Source organism: Pogona vitticeps, chromosome 4 (assembly GCF_051106095.1).
Source record: "Pogona vitticeps strain Pit_001003342236 chromosome 4, PviZW2.1, whole genome shotgun sequence".
Classification (NCBI taxonomy): domain Eukaryota; kingdom Metazoa; phylum Chordata; class Lepidosauria; order Squamata; family Agamidae; genus Pogona; species Pogona vitticeps.
This window is the reverse complement of record NC_135786.1, coordinates 236,057,977-236,071,191: the sequence shown is the minus strand read 5'-3', so window position 1 is coordinate 236,071,191 and position 13,215 is coordinate 236,057,977. Positions and strand designations below refer to the sequence as shown.

The following is a 13,215-nucleotide window of genomic DNA, read 5'->3' as shown; positions in this document are numbered from 1 at the left end:
TCAGGATTTGCCATTTAAAGCCAGTAACTGTCCTTTCTTGACAATCTATTTTTTGAAAACAGGTAAATAGCCACCCAAGACAGGAGGGCCTGGCATGCTCTGGTCCATGGGGTCACGAAGGGTGGGATACGACTTAACGACTAAACAACAACAGAGTAGCCACCCTATATATGTCTCTCCTCTCAAACATCAATAAACCTCAGCAATTCCTGCTTTGGTTTTATTACTGTGTTTCGCCAAAAATACGACAGGGTCTTATATTAATTTTTGCTCCAAAAATGCAGTAGAGCTTAATTTCAGGGGATATTTTTATTCATTTCAGGAACAACAATCTACATTTATTCAAATACACTCATGTCATCTTCTTCTGGTTGCTGCACAAGGGTGGAGGGTGGGGTATCTCTTAACTGGGGCTTATTTTTGGGGTAGGGCTTATACGACGAGCATCCTGAGAAATCATACTAGGGTTTATTTTCAGGTTAGGTCTTATTTTCAGGGAAACATGGTATTATTATTATGGGATGCTCTTTTAACTTCATTGTGGCTCATCCCAACCAAAATACCCTCCTGCTGTTTAGTGACCGTGGCTGTTTTGTCATTCTCCTCCCCCCAACGCTTGCCGCCCACTTCCAAAGCCAGGTCAACTTTCTCCTCCCGCTTGTGACCAACTACAGGTGGTGGGGAGGCTGGAAGTAGCAGAAACATTTTCTGCCGAAAGCCCCAAGCTCTGCTTCTCTTCAGCAAAGTACCTCCGGTATCTGGGAGACCTGCTGTTGCCGGCTGAGCGTGGGCCGTGGTGTTATTAAATGGATTTCGTTTTAATTGTGCTTGGGGATTTTACCGTCTGGCAAGAGAAGGCCTTGGAAATGGGGCTTTTCAGCCTGCCTAATTTAAATCCATTCATGAATGCACAAAAACACAGACAGCGACTCGGGCCTTGCCCAGTAGCATGTGTTGGTTCAAAACCTCTCCGATTTGCCATAATCCCTTTTCCCCTCCAGTAACCACCTCAGTGCCTCCGACGACTCAACGCCCTCCTCCCACTTCCCCTGCACTCGGCTTCTGATGAGTTTATTGTCCTTTGCGTCTTGTTCTGCAAACTTAAGACCACCGAGTTCTGATGCATTTTAATAGCATCTCTCCGAACGAACCTCCGGAGCAACAAAAGCAAGGACTTCAGGGGGATTATGAGGGCCTACCTGAAGTTTGCAGGTTGCTCCACTGAAGCTGAGCAGGTTCAGAATGCGGCAGCCAGATTGGTGGTGGGTGCAAGTAAATGTGACCACATCACTCCAGTTCTGGCTATCCTCCACTGGTTGCCCGTGGCGTCCAGGAATTGGGGTTCAAGGTTTTGACACTCGCATACAAAGGCCTCCACGGTTTGGGCCCATGTTACTTGTTGGTGCGTCTCTCCTTAAGGTCATCTGCCTCACACTAGTCGAGGCGCCTCCAGGGGGGCCACCCTGAGGGACGCCCATAAATCCTCTACAAGAGGCAGGTCCTACTTTGTGGTGGCTCCAGCTTTATGGAACCAGCTTCCATAGGAGCTCCGCCTAGCCCCCTGCCTATGCACTTGTAGGAAGCAATTAAAGACATTACTTTTCAGGGAGACTTTGTACATCAATGCCAGCTGACAACCTCCCCCGCATTTTTTTTCTTTCCCCATTTCTTCTTCTCTCCCCTCTTTTCACCCATCTGCTCTGGGATTAGTTGGTGCCATCTGGTTTTTTTGGGTTTTAAAAGGTTTTTTAAAAGGTTATTGGTGTTGGTTTAAATATCTCTATTTTTAGTTTTGTTTTCTATTTTACACATTGTAACCTGCCCAGAGTAGTGCTGTGGTACCAATAGGAGCAGGATACAAATGAATGAATGAATGAATGAATGAATGAATGAATGAATGAATGAATGAATGAATGAATGAATGAATGAATGAATGAATGAATGAGGAAGTAAGTACCACTGCAGGTAGGTTGCCAAATCATGTTCCCTGCCATTTTCCTGTTCCCTGGTATCTCAAAGCAGAGAACTGAGACCTGGAGGCAGGTTCTCATGACGTCAAAGGGTGGTGTGACAGGGGAGAGGTCCTTGTGTAACAAGTGCACAAACTGTATGTGTGATTCTGTGCGTCCATGAGATAGGAATGTCGATGTCCTGCATTACCTCCTCAGCAAATAGTACACATGAAAACATTTTCACGAGAGGCATCTGTCTGTCAGCCCTGGTGCCAGCTGAAAAAAATGGTGGCAAGCTGGAGCCTAAACACCGGAGCCACCTCATGCCCACAGAAACAAGCCTTTCTCCTCTGAAGCATCACTGAAAGAGCAGTAGAAGCTCTCTTGAGGGGTCAGGGATGTCCAGCGGTGATATCAGTGGCCAGTTGTTACCTTTCTGGAAGGTGAAGGCGATGGTGCTGCAATAACATGCCTCCAACGTGTTCTTGCTTCTTGTAAGGGGAATTACGAGCTCTCTATCTCAGAAATGAAAAGGGGAAGGGGAGAGAGAGGGAGGGAGAATGAGGAGGAAATGGTCATACCTCACACTTGATACTGCTGTGAGATATTGTTTCTTGGGGGGCCAGGGTAAGAGTTAACCTGCCTCCAGGCTGGCCTCCTTGTACCGGGTGCAGTACCTCGGCAGGAAGCAACAAAAGCTTGAACCTCAGAACTTGGGGAGGAAATCTCACCTTACCATCTTCCCTTCAGCTTCCTTGTCATTCTGTGACACTAATGCTGGGGAAACAGAGATTAGAAAAGCGACTGTTGAGCTAAGTGGAGACTGCAACAGGGAGATAAGTGAGCTGGCCTATCTCTCTGGAGCTCATTTGTTCAACTTTGCTCAATCAGAGCAGCTCTGCCTTGGAAAGACCAGCCTGCATACAAAATACAGAATCGGGGGGCTTGCACGCGTTCCCTCCGCTTGAGCGTCACCTCCACTCGCAAGAGGCACGGATCATTTGTGAGGCTGCTGAGACCAGGCATGGTCAGCTAGCACATCAGAAGCTGTTTGAAATGTGATGTCATGGCTTTGAAGGCAAATGTTCATCCACGGTTAAGGCACAGCCGAATGGAGTTGGTGGGGCCAATGACCCTTCGCCCATTCACAGGGAACACTGTTGGAGTTTTTGCAACCTCGCATGCTGCCTTCAGTAGGTTTGGCTGGGAGGGACCTTTCTGGGCTGAAGTGATTGTCAATCAGCCCAGCACTCACCAATCATTCCTTCCCTACCTCTGATTTCAAAGAGAGCCACACCTCTCTGCTTAAGTATCTTTCCCTCCCTCTCTCTTTTACTCTGCTGGCAATTAGCAGTTGTTAGAAGGTACAGTTAGAATGTAGTCTGCAGGCTTTGAGTCTCTTGAGGCCTGTTGTAAGCAGTTGCCTTTGTACAGCACGCTGTTCTCTTGATCTGTTCAGAACTGTGAGTAAATGAAACTTTTTTTGTTCTTTCTCTTACCAATCTCTCGGAGTGAGTTATCGAGGCAGCAAGTGCCCATTGGTGAGACAATAAGGGGTGGTTTACTCTGGGGAGACTTGAAGCTAATTCTGCTCTGTAAGTACCTGCACTTCTGCTGCATGGCTAGAGGGTTTGTTTTTTTTTAAAGCCAAAATTCAAAACTTTGCACCAGACTGAGCATGGATAGCAGACACAGTTGGTGCACAGTTCGCCTGGTCACTGACTTCTCTGCTGGAGAGTGATGCATTGTGCTTTGGTTTAAATTCACTTTTGGTTTGGCAGGAGCACATGTATTTCAATCTAAGTTGTTTTATGCTTCACAGAGAGTCCTTTTTTCTGCATTCCTTTCTGGGAATGCTTGCTTCCCTTTTTTCTAGTTGGTGGGTAAGTGGCCACTTTACTGCTAGCACCTGGATTGACGGACTTTTTTCAGATTTAGCATTGCTGCTGTTACTCCTGAATGCCTCTCTTTGTTAAGCCCTGATTGTACCTGTAGATTGTGTAGGAGAGATATGGGGGTTGGTTGGGGAGGAGGGCGAGCACGATGATAAGCTCAGGGATGTCGCTGAGATCCAAACGGTAGCATTTCCAGGTAGGGCTTAGAAGGGTTTCCATCTGAAACACCAGAGACCGGCTGCTTTGGGGACCGTATCTTATCTGCTCCCTGCGCTCGCCCTGACTTTGTTTCAGCTTCCACGTCTCTCTCTCTCTCTCTCTGCTTGAGGGAGTGGTGCCTTGAAAAGGGCCACCTGGTGCAGACTCCCTTTTGCTAAAACAAGGATGGGCCAAATTCAGTCGGCAAGTTTATTTGACTACAGTGGTGCCTCGCTTGACGATGTTAATTCGTTCCAGCGAAATCGCTGTAGAGTGAAAACATCGTCAAACGAAACAAAAAACCCATTGAAATGCATTGAAAACCCATTCAATGCGTTCCAATGGGCTGAATACCTGCTTGTCCAGCGAAGATCCTCCATACAGCGGCCATTTTCGGTGCCTGTATAGCAAGGAATCCGTCCTAGAAAACAGCGGGGGGGGGGTTGAAAGCTGGTGGCCATTTTGAAACCGGACAGTCAGCTGTTTGCTGATCATCATAAGGCGAAAAATCGGTTCCCGAAACAGGGAACTGATCAACGTGAAGCGAAATTCCCCCATTAAAAACATCATTTTGCGATTGCAAAAGCAATCACAAAAACATTGACGTAATGCAGATTCGTCATAGAGCGGGGTAATCATCCAGCGGGGCACAACTGTATATGCATTGGCCTTCTGCCTCCCAGAGACTGCCAGAAGCTGCAGGTTTCACACTGGGGGAGCAAAACACCACACAAACACAATCAAAACAAGAAATTGACACGGAGTCGTTTCTGGTTTGTTTTGCTTGTTTCCCCTGTTGAGGAGCCAGTTGTGAGTCTGTGTAATATTTAGTTGGGTGTTTCCAGATGTGACTCGCGGAGGGTGCTGGAGGTGAAATGTTGCCTTGTAGATGATCCAGATGGTGGGATGGTAGAGAGACTGTGTAGGTCCTTCAGGTCTTTTGGACATTAACAGTCAGAAGTCACAATCAGCTCCAACAACAGAGAAAGGTAGCTCAGTGCCTCCTTGATAACGGCTGGACTTGAAGATCCATAGGGTCCCTTCCAGCTCTGCAGTCCTAGGGTGATGATGATGATTGTGCAGCTCATAGTCCAAAACATCTGGAAGACCAAAGGTTCCCCATTAGAAATGTGCATGAACCAAACCATAACTATGTCTAGATGGGCGGCATATAAATAAATAAATAAATAAATAAATAAATAAATAAATAAATAAATAAATAAATAAATAAATAAATAAATAAATAAATAAATAAATAAATAAATAAGCCAGAAAAAAACCCTGACAAGCCAGGCTGGTTCACGGGTCAGATTGTGACCCAGTTCAAGGATCCCATTTTGCAAAAACATTGAACTTCTTTCCACTTGGTGCTTTGTTTTGTAAAAGGGGACGAGACCCCTTCAGATGCTTCCTGGTGCCACGTCACATCCGCCTACCTGGTCATGCCACCTCCACCTGCTCATTTGCTGCCAGGGACCACTAGTCCAATCTTCAGAGGCAGGCTCCTGGCAAGGAAGCTGGAGCCAGTGCCTCTGAGCATGCAGCTGCCACCCAGCTGATAGTTGAGTGCTTGCCAAGATGGCAGCAGTTGCTTGTGGCAGTGGCAGAGAGGGTGGAGGTGGCAGGACCAGGCATCAGGGTCAAGTGGTACCAGTTCATTTTTCAGGGGGTTTGTGGCAGTTCGTAATTCATGCGTAGCCCCAAACCATGAGCCAATGGTTTTCCAGTTGGTGCCCATCTCTATTCCCCACCTTTACTGGGTCTCCCAAGATCATGAAGAGGACCAAGTTGTACATGAAGACTCAGAGTTCTAAATCATTAAGAGACATGTGCATGGAGTCATGCCTTAAGTGGAAGGATCATGCCACATGTACACTGAATGAGAGACACGAGGAAGTTCAGTCACAACAACTGGACTTCTTTCTTCTTAGGTTGAGACGTTTTGCAACTTATCCAAGTAGCTTCTTCAATCTGAGGAGAGTTGGTCGGAGATCCCCGATACATCATCCCCATGGATTTCAGTTGTCCCTGGTCTGAACAGACTCCTTAGATGGGCAAAAGATGGGGTGGTGAGGGATAATCCCACTTCTGCAGTTCTTCTCCACCCATAGTCATGGTTATTAACAGTTGTTAACAGTGGTCTTTCTGGTATGTGTGGTCCTAATCTTTCTCTGGATGGATGAAAAGGCAGCATGATAAATTTAAAAAGAGATTGTATCTAAGGCCTCTGCTCCTGTTGAGTGAGGGATTTTTTATATATGGCCTCTCTGACCTCTCAAACCACCGATCTTCTCGGTCCAAAATGAGCACAATTGTGTCATCAAAGGAGTGTCCTTTGTCCTTCAAATGAGGGAACGCTGCTGATTGTGGTCCTGAGCCGTTGCCCCTCTTGTACTGGGCCATCCTCCTCTTGAGTGGCTGTTTGGCTTCTCCAATGGGAGACACATTTTGCAGCTCCATCATTGCATTTTCCCCCCACAGATTCTCACCAGCAGCTGAACAGTTCCCTTCAGTGCTGCTTTATGGCATCTCTCTCTTCTTTCTCTGTAAAGCAACGTGACCTTAACTTTCTGAGACGCCAGAGAAAAGTATCCCTGAAGGGAACCATTTGCAGCGGAAATAATTTTTCATTTCTTACTTAGTCAGGTTTAATGTTCCGTGATTTCTTTTTTCCTTCAGGATTATGGACTTAAGGACATATGCCTTGAACAAGCATTTTCCCCCTTTCTAAAATGAGTGATAATTTCTAGGTTTTGCTTAGTTAGCATCGACAAAGGAGGGCTGGTCCTGGATGGGGAAGATCTATCATCCGCTTATGGTTCTAGCAACGAGATGGGCCACTTATGGGCAGCACAATTAGAAGGACAAATTCAGTGGGGCAGGAAGAAGCCATAACTGACAGGTGCTGAGTAACACTCCACATCCTACATAAATAAATCTCAGCTCTGTCTGGTTCATTAAAAAAAAATTTAATGGACTGTTGAAGTGATCCTTATGATGGGCCTACAGAGAGAAGGAACGTGTGGATCCCTCTCATTGCATCCTTTTCCGGGGCCAGAATGGGCTATTTGTGAGCAGAGAGTAAGTTTGACTGTCAGTAATTTTGTAACCAGCATGGTGTGGTAGGAAGAGAGTGTTGGACTAGGAGTCAGGAGACCTGGGTTCAAATTCTCACTTAGCCTGATAACTCCCTGTGGAGAGCGGGCAATAGTAAGCCACTCCTTGAATATCTTAGACTGCAGTCACACCAACAAGATATTTCCAAGTTACTCTTTGTGAATTTCAGCCCTATTTTTTTTGGTTCCGATGATGCATGGCCATTAATTGATTCTTTTGTTCTCCCTCTGTGCTGTCTCTGCATCAAATCCAGCCCACTAGGAGGCTACTGCTATATTTGTTCCACATTTCATTGTGCAGTACAACTGATATCCCATTGAGTGTGTACTCCAAATCCGATTCATTTTCTATGCATCTGTTATGCAGTCCCATTTCCCTCACCCACTGTTTGACTCCCTTAATTTTTTTAAATTAATTTTCACATGGGAGTGTTGGCATGTTGCTATACTTCTGTCAAATATGTCACTAGAGTGCACTGTGGGTTCTCCTCCATAGAGAGCAAAGAAGCATGGAAATAGGAAGAAATGGCCCAGATCAGTATGTGGCCAACAAGGGCATTTTGCCAACACATCAATGTGCCCACACATTTTTTTTAAAAAAAGGGGGAAGGGGAAGAGAAAGGAACAAGAAAATGAAGAGGATATGTCCCACTGGAGGCATATAGATGAACATACTGCATCTAATTTAACTAAAATATGTGGAATGGTTAAAAAGTGTATGAACCGCTATCATGGGCTACGTATATATCATGAGACCGCAACATACAACTCTACAGGAAGCAGAAGATGTGAGACAACAGAGGGGCATTTCTCTAGTGTGACCACGGCCTCACATACCTCAAAAAGCCTACCAAGATGACCCTACATTGGGAGTGACTTGACAGTTCATAACAACATCAATTCTGCAGTAAGTTAGGGTGGGGGAAAAAGGAGCGTCTTTAACCATCCCATCTTCATTGGTTCTACAGTTTATTTGGACTATTAGCTATGACTAAGGACCAAATCCTCTTGGGTAGTTATGCAACTGGTATATTTATGGGAGGCAAATTGCCCCACTTCAAAAATCACCATAAATACAGTATTATATCAGTTGCATCCTGAGTTGTGTGACTGAGTGTGCAACTGATGTCTGTGATTAACAGGGGGCACTTTATTTCCAAAAGCTACACTGTTTGTGCTGCATCTGGGTAAATATCTAAGAGGATTGGGTCCAATGCTTCCTTTAGTTAGTTTTGAAGTATGTACTATAGCACAGTGGTCCTCAACCTTGGGCCTCCAGATGTTCTTGAATTACAACTCCCAGAAGCCTTCACCACCACCTCTGCTGGCCAGGATTTCTGGGAATTGAAGTCCAAGAACATTGGGAGGCCCAAGGTTGGGGACCACTGCCATAGCAGACAGTAGCATTGCACTCAACCTCATACCTGTCCCATGCTCTATAAACCTCCTATGACTGGCCCTGGAAAACTAATTAAGAGTGACAGAAAGGTATTCCATACTGATAGTGCTACTTATCCCCATGTCTGTGGGCCAGATTAACCCTGCAGATTAAGGATTCCTCTCTCGTGATCTATGCATTTCCCCCCCCCTTATTCTAGAGCAGTGGGTACCCAGTTGTTCTTGGACTAAAACTGGCAGAAGTCTTCACCACGAGCTGTGCTGGTCAGGATTTCTGGGAGCTGTAGTTCAAGAACATCTGGGGACCCAAGGTTGGGAACCAGCGATCTACAGGAAATAAGGGAACTAAGCAAATTAGTGCTTACCGACTCAGGCTGGGTCAATGTGTGCCATCTTCCTCCCGCTTACAGACTCTTTAGCATTGCTCCTCGTATGTTGTAATGCTCGTTAAAATGAAAAATGCACTAACCCTCACCCATCTTCGTGTCCTCAAAATGAACATGCTTTGGTGTAGGCTGAAACGCTGGGGAGATTAGGAAAATGCGCCCCGTCAGCAAAGCACAGGCAAGAGAAATGGGAGGCAGGCTGGAAACGTCATTTGTGAAGGCTTAGGAGTCTGAAAAAACCCAGGCCCTCCCCTGTGTTTGAGATAACAGATGATCTGATGCCATAGCCGAGATGGGCGATAAACTGAATCACAAAGGAAATAAATCCAGAGGGATTAGAAAAATGAAAGGCTCTGCAATTCCATTCTTAGCGTCCATTAGAAAAATGCTGCCGGGTTCCAGGAGCCAGCAGGAAGTTTACAGAAGTAAACAGGGTCAAGCTACCTGTAAATCAGGGGTTAGCCACAGAGATAAACCATGGTCCATTTTGGAACTGATTGTTCTCCTCTTAATTCAAATATTTGCTTAGCACACATAGCTCTGGACAAATCCAAGGGGATTCTAATCCCCCAAAAGTCACACCACTGGAAATTTTATTAGAGTGTCAAAAATTGACTCTGTAAATGAGGCCAGTTTGAAGGCATTGGCTTCATCTGAAATGTTTGCCTCTGCAAGAGAAGCAAAAAAAATCTAAGCTGGGACTTGCCTGCTGAGTAAGGCATTGTGTTGTCTGAGCAGAGTTGAGTGAGCTGAACTGGCCTGTGTCGGAAAACAGTGGGGATGAATTAATTCCATCTTCCAGGCAGTCTCTCGATGAATGAATTTGCAATGAGACGAGATGCTCTCCACCCTCCTCCCAATTTGAAAACTTCTTCTGAAGTAGGGGCAGAAGAATCTGTTTCCACATTCGAATGTTAAGAATGCTTTGCAAGGATTGATCAGAAACAACCAGAACGACATTCTCACCTATTCCTAAGGGACAACTTTGAGAGGGTGGAAGGTTGTTTTTTGTTTTTTTGAAAGGATGGGTCAGAACCCAATTTGTTTTCGCTGCTTGTGCAATGGTCTGTTGCACACAATGTTCTTTATCCTTCGTTTGCACAGCTGTGCCTTACCTTCAACGACAGACTCTCCATTCTTTTCTGTGCCGTGATTCCCAGCACATGCAGCTGCCAGCCTGAGATGGCGCGGAAGGCTACGCTTATGTTTCCTAAGAGTTTTCCATACTGAACATTTTTATAGGTCACATCATTTCAACAGCGGCATAACAAGAACATAATAAGCTACCTTGGGTTCCCTCTCGTATGCCAAAGGTTGAAGCTGCCTGTTTGAAAGCCAAGTCTGGTAAGCCCCCCAGTAAATACTGCAAGAAGGCCAGTTGGAAGTTCTCCTTATACTCACATCCAAATGGGACAAGAATAGCGAAGCAGACAATCCTGTGGTCACGACGAAAGAGATTTAGATAATGATGCCTACAGAAAATGCTTCACTTACAATGGGGATCTCCAAAGGTTTTGGAGTAGGGCTTCCATTCAGCTGTGGCTGACTGGGCCCTCTGGGAGGAACTCTGAGACATCTTAAGAGCCAGAGATTCCCCACCACTGGCTTATGGGGGAAACTAAAAATATGTGAGGAGTTAGGCTGGATCAGAGCCAAGAGCGTCTGTATATATTCCCGGCATCCTTTCTACAGAGTGGCCAGTCTGGTGCCTGTAGGAAGCCCACCAGTAGACCTTGAATGCAACTCCTCCAAGTGATAGACTGCTTCTGATACTGGAGGTGAAATACCACCAATGGCCACCAGCATTCCTAATCTCAGTGAATTTATCCAATCCCCTTCTAAAACCATCATCATTACAACTCAAAGTAGCTGCCTTCTGGCAGGACAAGACTCCAGCCAGACCATCTGGAAGTTATTTGAATAGATTTCCAAGCAAAGTAGGAAGATCCAAGAATAATCAAGTAAAATGGGGCTACTTGAATACAAGACAGCTCGTCTGTGACTGCAAAGAAATTCAATCAAGACAGCACTTACGTGCCTGCAGTTTACTCCCCTGGCACGCATGCAAAAGATTTAACAAATGGTCGAGATAAATGCAATTGAAGTAGCTTGCTTCTGGACAAAAATAATCTAAGTATCTTAAATTTCTAATTTGTTTCTAATTTTGCTTAAATTTCATATATGTTCCTAATTTAAAATTGTGCAATGCTTTGATATGAATAAAGAAAAGAGAGAGAGAAAGGTAGCTAGTTCCACAGTTAAATTCTTTCCTGTATGAAGAAGGGTTTTCTTTTTCCTTTTTTAAGGCTCTTATCACTCAGCTTCTGTGACTGAGCTGGGTTCAAGTACTGAGAGAGATTTTTTTTCCATACATAGCATAATTTTGTGTACCTCTAGCCAAGCTTAGAAGGACAGATCCTGAAGCTGAGGCTGCAATACTTTGGCCATCTCAGGAGAAGAGAAGACTCCCTGGAAAAGACCCTGATGTTGGGAAAGTGTGAAGACAAGAGGAGAAGGGGATGACGGAGGACGAGATGGTTGGAGAGTGTCATTGAAGCGACCAACATGACTTTGACCCAACTCCAGGAAGCAGTGGAAGACAAGAGGGCCTGGCATGCTCTGGTCCATGGGGGTCATGAAGAGTTGGACATGACTTAACAACTAAACAACAACAGGCCAAACATGGGGACATGAGTTGTGGGTCTTGCTGTTAAGTTGCACTGGTGACTTGACTCAGATTCCCCCCCCCCCGCCAATGACTTGGATTTGACTTGCCACTTGAAACCCTCCCTCCCTTTACTCTGGGGGAAATGGCTAATTTTTAAATAGAGATTGGGGTGTGGAACTTAGGACTTGGTGCTTAAGACTCAGACTCGGACACAAAGATTGGCCAATGTATCTGCCTCGAGCAGGTCTTCCCTCACTCGCCTTTTTCCTACGGTCCAACACTGGCCAGAATCCTATTACATGCAGCTGTTACTTGCATAAGTCAATAAACATAAATCTTTGTATCATATTGCTCCTAGTTAAGAAGTGGAGGCTTGTAGTTACATGAATTGGTGCACGACAAGGAATACAAGCGTGGTCTCCTTAATTAGCAGAAATTGGCCCCCGAGATTTATGGAGTCCTCCATGAACCAACCTTTGTAAATAATGGGATTTTGTCCAGGTTTATTTTATTAGTGCTAGCCTTAAAATCCGGACATGGTTCTGGCTCACCAGGAAAGGCACTCATTCCTTTCAGCCCTATATGTATATAGTTTATCCTTCATTTCTGAATATTATTTGCCATCACATTCACCATTGGGGGTGGAGAAAGAAGTTAAAGCCCTACTTCTGCTCTTTGAATTCTAGGTGTTTTCTGTGTTTACATGTTCTTCGTCTGGCCTATTTCTCTGCCACACTTTGGTTAAAGCAAGTATAAACCAGCCAATCAGGCCTCATCTACCGGAACAGTCAAAGACAATAAAAGTAAATAATTAACCAGGAAACATAATGCAACGTTAAAATTAAGACACGAAGTGAAGACATTAAAAAGTTCCACAGCAATGAATCACAAAACATAATCATAAAATTGAGCAGAGCAATAAACACATCGCTTAAAAACCAGCTGCAGTCACAGGCTGAGGAGCCTGGACAAAACAGCTGGAATCCCATGGGTGATATATACAGTCGTGCCCCGCTTAACCATTACCCCGCATTACGATGAATCCGCTTCACAACAATGTTTTTGCGATCGCAATTGCTATCACAAAACAATGTTTTAATGGGTTTTCTCGCTTTGCGAAGATAGGTTCCCTGCTTCAGGAACCAATTCTTCGCATTACGATGAGCAAGAAGAGAAGGGGATGACGGAGGACAAGATGGATGGAAAGTGTCACCGAAGCAACCAACATGAATTTGACCCAAGTCTGGGAGGCATTGGAAGACAGAAGCACCTGGCGTGCTCTGGTCCATGGGGTCACGAAGAGTTGGACATGACTTAATGACTAAACAACAACAACAAGGTGCCAGTCACAACACTAGCCATGTGCCTGTTATGACGTCCCATGGGACACACCTCTTAAGGCAACCAGTGCTTCATCAGGGACTCCAGAGCAGCAAGGCAATAAACACAGCACAGCCAGAAGACCATTATTGCCGAGGCCAGTTCTGGGGGAGGGAGAGCCACTCCTTCCATAGCCCTTCCCTCCAGCTTTCCAGGTGAGCCTCATGAGTGGCCCAGCAGCTGCTACACAGGCCGGGGCCTGATCCTGCAAAGACCAGGCCA

At 45.4% G+C, this 13,215-nt stretch overlaps 1 protein-coding gene across 6 annotated transcripts in view; it reads left to right on the top strand.

Annotated features, from left to right (window-relative positions):
* The window catches only part of TSNARE1 (t-SNARE domain containing 1), a 434,224-nt gene that overhangs the window by 396,709 nt on the left and 24,300 nt on the right, over positions 1–13,215 (top strand). The window lies entirely within an intron of this gene.